This window comes from Mandrillus leucophaeus, unplaced genomic scaffold, assembly GCF_000951045.1.
Source record: "Mandrillus leucophaeus isolate KB7577 unplaced genomic scaffold, Mleu.le_1.0 Scaffold18, whole genome shotgun sequence".
In the NCBI taxonomy this organism is placed as follows: Eukaryota; Metazoa; Chordata; class Mammalia; order Primates; family Cercopithecidae; genus Mandrillus; species Mandrillus leucophaeus.
In genome coordinates this window covers 7334769-7343673 of record NW_012101809.1, presented here as the reverse complement: position 1 = coordinate 7343673, position 8905 = coordinate 7334769, and the positions used below count along the sequence as shown (strand labels likewise).

At 37.2% G+C, this 8905-nt stretch overlaps 2 pseudogenes; one reads left to right on the top strand and one right to left on the bottom strand.

Moving 5' to 3' along the window:
- Positions 1 to 3471: 3471 nt before the first annotated feature.
- LOC105537826 lies at positions 3472 to 4402 on the bottom strand (annotated as a pseudogene).
- A 427-nt stretch (positions 4403 to 4829) lies between these two features.
- LOC105537825 lies at positions 4830 to 5318 on the top strand (annotated as a pseudogene).
- Positions 5319 to 8905: the final 3587 nt, after the last annotated feature.

Below are 8905 nucleotides of genomic sequence, written 5' to 3'. Positions count from 1 at the left end.
TGGTACAGATACAGTTAGTTGTAACAATCAATTGTTTTCTGATCTACATGCAATGAGCTGTTGATCCCAGTTCATCAAAGATGAAAAAAACAAAACAGTAAATCTAACTCATAGGAAAGTCATTAATAATTACAGCAATGATAGAAAAATGTCCCTTTCTTCTCCTATTGAGTAGCATAGGGAACTACAGCCATCAAGGCCCCAGGGTCCAGCATGACTAGCATTTGAAGACAGGACATAACCATTGTGCTAGGGGCTTGAGGCGCAGGAAGGAATAAGGCCAGGAGGTGTCACAGTGGAAACTGATAAGCAGCTCTAATTGGCCTATTGTAACGGCTCCCAAGAAGATTGTGTAAGGGCCCAGCAATCTCCCATTGCAAGAGAGAATTTTAAAGTCCTGGTAATTCCAGTGGTGGTAGCTTAGAGCCAAATAGATTCCTATCACCCTCAGTTTTATTATTCACACTAAAAATAAAAACACTTCAAGCTACATCTATCTAAAACAAAATAAACGAAAAGCGATAAATTGGCTTGTTGCAGGTTCATGGGTTGCCTCTGCCAGTGAAGACATATTGTCAATTTGCTCTGTAAACTTTCCACAGGCGAAGTGGCTATTTCAAAATATTTTCAGTGGGTTCTTCATAATAGAATAGCAGAAATGTGAGATTTGCAGTGACCTTTTCATATGCCTTTAAGATATTTTCTTGAATTGATCAAGTAACAAAATGGAAAACTTGTTGTTTAATTCAATGTCACTGCTTTCACTGAGTAAGATATCCACCCCCTTCTTGCTCCCTGCCCCCAGTATAAAAACAGATTTCATTACACACATTTTAATAAATGGCCAGCATTTTACAATATACATTTATATTATCTTAAACCTGTAATCCCTTAAATATGTGGAGCATAATAACTTCATGCAAGAGAAAAAATAATTTTAGAACTAATGTAGACTTTAGGAAACATACAGTTAATGCAACCATTTATAGATTTAAAAAATAGACTAAGGGATATTATTCAACTTTCCTAAAGTGATTTAGCAGGGCCAAAAGTACATTTTAATCTTTTAATTCCAAGTCTTCTATGTTTTTTCTCCATTGCACTTTTATTTGAATGTAATATTTGGGACAATTATCCAAAAGGGCCAATAGTCCCCAATTTAATCTGCAGTCATAATAAAATAAGCAACAAAACAGTGTTTGGGATTTCAGTTTCTCGCCCTTATCATCAAGACTCACTACCTCCCATCATCAATATTTATTGAGCATTTACAGTGTACTAGGCACAATAGAACATACAGAAAACATTGTCCCTGCTCTTGAGGAGCTTACATCCTAAAAGAAAAACACACCTCTTAAAATGGCATTTTTGTCTGAAGTTTTCTGCAAAGTACTGAGGAAATATTTTGTAAAGTGAGCTTTGGGTATAACTTAGTCCCAACATTATTTAGAGAATAGAGGAAGAGAAAGAGGAAGGATTTTAAAGGCAGACAATGACAGACCATTCAGGATAGGTAGGATTTTAAAAGGAGATTAAACACAATCTCATCACCTAAGGAGAGATTTGTTGCAGTAAATAGGATGAGGGAGGTAGTTTGTGGGATGCAAGCAAAGGAAGCAGGGTGCCTTAGACATTGAAAGGGGCCAGAAAGATCATGGCCACCAAGTAGGAATGATTGGTGACAAGACAGAAGGCTAAAAAAGGAAGGTGATCTTGTGCCCCTGACACATAGAATAAGGGATCAAAATTGAAGGCAGGCTATAAGAGTATCAAGAAATTCTTAAAAACTAAAAAGTGATTTGGAAAGAAAAAACTTATAGTTAATGCTACCCAACATCATGATAGGCCAAGAACATTGTGGCTTCCTAAGTTAGAAAATGCCATATACCAAAATTTTAAATGGAACATACTCCTTTTTTTTTCCTAATCAATCTCCCCCTCTCCCAGAACAAATAGGAGCTAATTTTTTTCAGGGTGGGAAGAGAAGGGATCATGGGACATGGTTGGAAACAGTAGTGATAGTAGTAGTATTTTTGTTGTTATGATAAACTTTGAGAGGGGATCTTGAGACATGGTTGCAAACAGTAGTGATATTAGTAGTATTTTTGATGTTATCATAAACTTTGTGTTTAAACTTGGAAAAGACCATTAACTGCCAAGAGGGAATAAGGAATAAATTTCAAAAAAATGTACAATTTTCTTTAGAGAAGTTTCAGAACCAAAAGACTAAGTTACATGAAAAGCTGTGGAAAAAGTAGTTGAAAAGTCCATTCATAAAACTTCTATTCCACTTACATGAATTTAATACATGTGTTCTTAACAATTATGCTTGGATTGTTCATGAGCATTTCGTAAGACATTAAACCAAGCTGGCCATCATTTCCAGTTATTTCCCTGTTAACTATTTTTACAGCACATGCATGTTAGGCAAGTATCAAAAAAAAATCACAAAAGCAAAAAACCTTAAAAAAAAAGCTAAATATATGGATTTTTATTTTACTGCTGTGCTTGATATACATGAAGTAATGAATATCAAGCAATTAATTTTTACTGCATCTTTACTTTTTCATTTGTTCTTAGGTTGCCTAAAATTTTAAATACAAATAAAATGAATGTAGCAAAAATAATGAAAGCTAACAGCAGGTAACTTTACAAATAATGAAATGTGAACTATTTCTGCACTTACCTAGAGTAAAATGGGTCACAACTTTATCTAAAGGAACACTTCTGCAGCTGTAGTGAAAGGTGTGCACAGTGAGATTGAGTATTCCACAGATATATATGGTTTAACATGTGGTATCCATGGGATATCTGTTTCTACCACAGCCTTGTAAGTGCTCCAAACATTCAAGTACCCACAATTAATACACCTGTGACTGGAACCAGTGATCCTTTTTATTCCCCACCAGGACAAGTCAATATGTAGGCAATTTTCTTTGGTTAGATATGGAAGCAGTTTTAACACTGGACCTTGTGAAGCCACAATGTTCTGAAAGTACCATACCAAACATTTATAACTTGTATAAAAATCCCACATCCCCATATTGGCCACCTCAAGATGAAAACAGATAACTCCCTAAATGTTAACTGGCTTTACTCCCCAAATATATATATTATATATATGTATATGTGTGTATGTATATATGTGTGTGTGTATATGTGTGTGTGTGTGTGTGTATGTGAGACAAAGTCTCACTCTTGTCCCCCAGGCTGGAGTGCAATGGTGTGATCCTGGCTCACTGCAACCTCTGCCTCCCGGGTTCAAGCGATTCTCCTGCCTCAGCCTCCTGGGTAGCTGGGATTACAGGCACCTGCCACCACGCCTGGCTAATTTTTGTATCTTCAGTAGAGACGGGGTTTCACCATGTTGGCCAGGCTGGTCTCGAACTTCTGACCTCAGGTGATCCACCCACCTCGGCTTCCCAAAGTGCTGGGATTACAGGCATGAATCACCATGCCTGACCACTACTCCCCTAATATTAAACATAAAAACAACATGGGAAATACAGAAATTCAAATAGAAGTAACACAAACCTGTCATAAATTATAAACAAAAAACTATTTGTGGGACACCATGGATGACAAGTGGTCTACTGTGTAAATTTTAGAATGAGGCAGACTAAAATTAGAGGCCGGTTAATTTTCCCATTTCTCCTGCTTCAGCTTTGTCTCCTTAGGTATCCAATGTTCACAATGTCAAGTCGTCTCTCGGTAATTGCATTATTAGTGTGCTGTCTTTGTATGACTCTTCACTTAATGTATCAGGTTCAGCAATGGCTTCATCAAAAGCCATCTTTGCAAGGGAGCAGGCTTTATCTGGGGAGTTCAGAATCTCATAATAGAACAAGAGAAGTTAAGGGCCCGACCCAGTCTGATAGGATGTGTCGGCTACATTTCCTTTTTGCTGATTTCAAAAGCTTCTTGGTATGCTTGTTGTGACTGATCCACAATCCCTTTCTTGTCATCACCAGTGGCAACCTCAGCCAAGTAATGGTAGTAATCTCCTTTCATTTTCAAATAGAAAACTTTGCTCTCTGCTTGTGAAGCGCTGGGGATCAAGAACTTTTCCAAAAGAGACAGTACATCATTGTAGATATCTCTTAGCTCCATCTCAATTTTCTCTCTGTATTCTCCAGCCATCTGCTGTTTTTTCCTCAGCATCTTCCGTCTTTTGTTCAATACTTGAGATGACCATCTAAGATGACCTACGGGCTCCTACAACATTTTTATAAGCAACTGAGAGAAGATTCTTCTCCTCATTGGATAATTCAGCTCCTTGCTCAGTTACAGACTTCATGCAGGCTGCCATGCTATCATATCGCTCAGCCTGTTCAGCCAGTTTGGTCTTCTGAACCAGCTCATTTTTATCCATGACTGGATGTTCTGTGTCCAGAGTGGGTGGTGGCGGCAGATGGACAGGGGTTCAGCAGTCTCAGGACAGTGGTGGCAGCAGCGGTGAGGTTGAGACTCTGTCGCCAAGTCTTCTATCTTTTATGGTTAATGTAAGTTTTATCTAAATAAAAAAAATAGCAGGAATAATAAGAGTAATGATTCCAAGCTTCTAATCACTCCATTTTATTTTAAATGCTTTCAGAAATTTAATTTCTTAAAGCAAATGTTTTAATCATAGACTAAATATCTGGTTCATGGGTAAAATTCATTCAAATATGACTGGGGCTCCGTCAAGGTATTGAATGGCTTGAGCAGCGATTGCTTGAATTTTTAAAGACCAGCAAACAGAAATAAAAGTAGTCAAATAATTTGGATTATTCAAAAAATCTTTCAGCTTTGAAGGTGCCAACACTACCTGGAGCCCCTTGCCACCAGCCATGGTCAACCTCACTGTGTTCTTCAACAACACTATTGCTGGTGAGCCCTTGGGCTAAGTTTCCTTCAAGCTGTTTGTAGACAAAGTTCCAAAGACAGCAAAAAATGTTCATGCTCTGAGCACTGGAGAGAAAGGATTTGGTTGTAAGGGTTTCTGCTTTCCCAGAATTATTCCAAGGTTTATGTGTGAGGGTGGTGACTTCACATGTCATAATGGCAGTGGTGGCAAGTCCATCTATGGGGGGAAATTTGATGATGAGAATCCTGAAGCATACAGGTCCTGGCATCTTGTCCATGACAAATGCCGGACCCAACATAAACAGTTTCCCGTGTTTCATCTGCACTGCCACGACTGAGTGATTGAATGGCAAGCATGTAGTCTTTGCAAAGTGAAGGAAGTCAAGAATATCATGGAAGCCGTGGAGCACTTTGGGTCCAGGAATGGTAAGACTAGCAAGTAGATCACCATTGCTGACTATGGACAAATCTAATAAATTGAACTTATGTTTTATCTTAATCACCAGACCATTCCTTCTGTAGGTCAGGAGAGAACTTCTTCACCCCATTTGCTCACAATGTCCTATAATCTTTGGGGTCTTACTGCAGTCCCTTTGGGTTCCATATTTTTCTTATTCCCTTGCATGCCTAGTGGAATAGCAGAGTTAAGTTCACGCTTATAAAAAAAACTAAACAAAAATACTCACAGTTCATTTCAGAAAGGTTTTACTTAAAAGGAAGAATAACAACATATTTCCTCATACCATCCATTAATAGATACCTAGAAGAAGGAAAAAATCACTGGGGTCATATAAAGTTTACAGATTATAGACTGGTAGTGAGGGTCACTCCACCAGATCACTAAAATAGAACCTAAGATGGAAACAAATTAGACAAAATATCACATATGATGCAGTGCATATGCTTTGCCTTCTCTGCATTGGCTTGGTGATTAAGTGGGGCTAGCTGAGTGGCCAGCCTATTTAGACTGAAAATAGCTGCCCCACACCCAGAGGAAGAAAATTGAAGTTCCATATAAGGGAAGGCAGTGAAAGAACAGAAGGAAATGTTATGCCATATCTGTGTAGTGCATAACCAATGAGTCCAGTGTCATAAGAACAGTGTGATGGGGCAGAAGGTTGGAGAAGTCAGAGGACAAATGGGAAGCTTCCTTTTCTGTGCAGTGGTGGTGAAGATAGAAACCTATTTCCTTCTCTAGATTTTTTTTCTTTCTTCTTTTTTCTTTTTTTCTCCCAATTCATTTAATCCCAAACCAAGGAAAGGATATTGCCATTAGTTGTGTAGATGTAAGTCCGGAATAAGTGTAATTCCAAAACAAGATGAAGCATAGCTATTATATACACTTCATTTATTCATATATGTATTAACTTAATGTAGATCTGTAAGTAAAAGCTGTCATTCTTGATAGGGATAGAGATATGATGACTATTTTTAAATCTGTTGAAGTTATAAGTTTAATCAGAAAATCAGCCTAACAAATATGAGTTTATAATGTGAGAAACTGTTCCAGAAAAAGACCTTAATGAATCCCAAATTGTAATAAAAGTCATTTGCAATTTATAAAAACAACAAAATAAGAGTGAATAAGCAGCAAATCAAAAATGTCGAAGGCTTTCTAGAAGATAGAACACTGATGAATTGAATGAAAGAAGGAGACCACAGACCAAAACACATTGAAAAAAGATAATTAAAAGGGAGGATAATTTCAGAGGTTGTTTAGTCTCAGGTATGATGAAATTAGAGAAAATAAAAGGGCTCTGGGAAAATAATCAGGATGCTTAACTGAAAACTTTTTTAGAGCACAAGGCTGGTGGAACCTCCACTTCTTCATGCATTTGTTGATGAAGGATTTCATCATTTGGAAGGAGAATCAGGGTAATGTATCAGGAGAAACAGATTCTTCACCCCAAATGCAAAGCATTGAGCACAACCTCTTCAGTAGCATATCCAGCAAAACTCTTAAAAATTTCAGAAAAAATCTTCTGTAGTCAGAAATGGCATCCACATAAAGTAGAGCAGGGATCCTGAATGGCAAATATAACCAAACATTTGAAGAGGACCTACACCTCAAAAGAATGACAACTTACTCCACAAATGAAAGAACTAATACCCAAGGAGGCAAGACACGTTTTACTTATTTTAAGATCTTCCTATAATTTGTTTCGAATCTTAAATATTCTAGAGGATATTACATTCCATCCATTTAAAAAGTACCCAGAAATCACAGAAATAAAAACATAATTATAAAAACAAAAACCTAAGACTTCTAGTTTCAGCTTCAACAAGTCAAGTTTGGAAGTCATCACTCCTGTTCATACCACAAGAAAAAACTAAACAAACTAAAACTCAACATTTTTTCTTGGATGCAGTAGAGAAATGAGATTGCCCCAAATCTGGAAAAATAGGCAAATCCAGCAAGTCACAGCTAAGATCTGCTTACCTGAAGAAAAAGCCACTGTAGCCACACTTGGTGGGGATATTCAACTTGTAATGTTAATCAACTGCTGGAGCTGAACGTAGACTAGCTTGAAAGTGAGAAATCCTGGAGTGGAGGGATGCTATGCTGCTAGGAGGACCCTGCATTTTTGTGGGTTTTATCTTCAGGAACTAAACTAGATGCTTACTGTGAAAAGCTAAGAAAGATTCTCCACTGGCTTTATCAAGGGAAGAGAAGAGTAACCATTGTGAAAAACACACCGAGTATTCTCCAGAGCAAAGGCCTTATTCTTCGGGGGAAATGACCTTACTAGTCTTATCTCATCTGGGGAAAGGGCATCTCTCCCACCCTGGCCCCCTCTGACCTTTCTGTCTCATCTAAGAGGGAAGAAAAAGGCTAAGAGATCTAAGCATAGGTCACACAGCCTTGGAACACAGGCACACTGATAAAACTGAGATTTAGTTATATGATTATAGAATATCCCTTCTTCCTCTCACTTTACCAGCATACCAACAGGGCTCCACTACAACAATAGTAGCTGAAAGAGCTGCAAGATGCAAATTCCGTCTGAGAATGAGTTTTTAGGAAATCCCAAAAAAACACAGGAGACAAAAATAAGGATACAAGAGAAATGTAAAGCATTTGGCACCCACAGCGACAGTAAACATAAAACACAGCACAGCTCTTAGCCAAATTAACATAAGACCACATACTAAAGGCCTAGAAAAATATCTAAATTTTTATTACATGACGTATCACGTCCAGCTTTAATCAGAAAATTACAAGTCACACCAAAAGACAAGAAAAATCACAAATTAAGCATCAGAACCATGCTCAGATATGACATAGAACAGGAAATGTAAAGTAATTGTGAATAATATGTTAAGGGATCTAATGGAAAAAATAGGTAAAAGCAAGAAAATACGGGCAAACTATGCAAAGACATTTAGATTGTAAGAGAGTGTCAATAGAAAATGCTGGAAAACAAAAACACTACAACAAAAATGAAGAATGTCTATGATATACTTATCACTAGGTTAAACATCAAGAAAATAGTGAGCATGAAGATATGTCAATAGAAATTTCCCAAAATAAAATACAAAGAGAAAAATAATACTAAAACATTATCTCAGAAATGTAGTATACTTTGTTTAATGTGACTTGTGGAATTAGAATAGCAGTGGAGAAGAGAGAACACAGCAGAAGAAATATTTCAAGTAATAGCAGAGGAGAATTTTTCAAAATAAATGACACATACCAAACCACAGATCCAGAAAGCTTACAGAACACTAGCCAGGAAAAGTGCCAAAGAAAACTACAACCAGTTATATCATATTCAAACTGAAGAAAACCAAAGACAAAGAGAAAAATATTGAAAGAAGCCAAAGAAAATGAAATGCTTTACATAGAAAGGAAAAAAGATGAGAATTACAGTAGACTTCTTGTCACAAACCATGCAAGCAAGGAGAGTGGACTAAAATATTAGAAGAGTTCAAAGAAAAACCACCATCCTAGGATTCTGTATCCTGTTAGATTGCCCTACAAATTACAGAGAATTAAAGACTTTCTCCAAAAAACAAGAACTGAGGGAATTCATCACGAGCAGTGCTGCCCTAGAAGAAA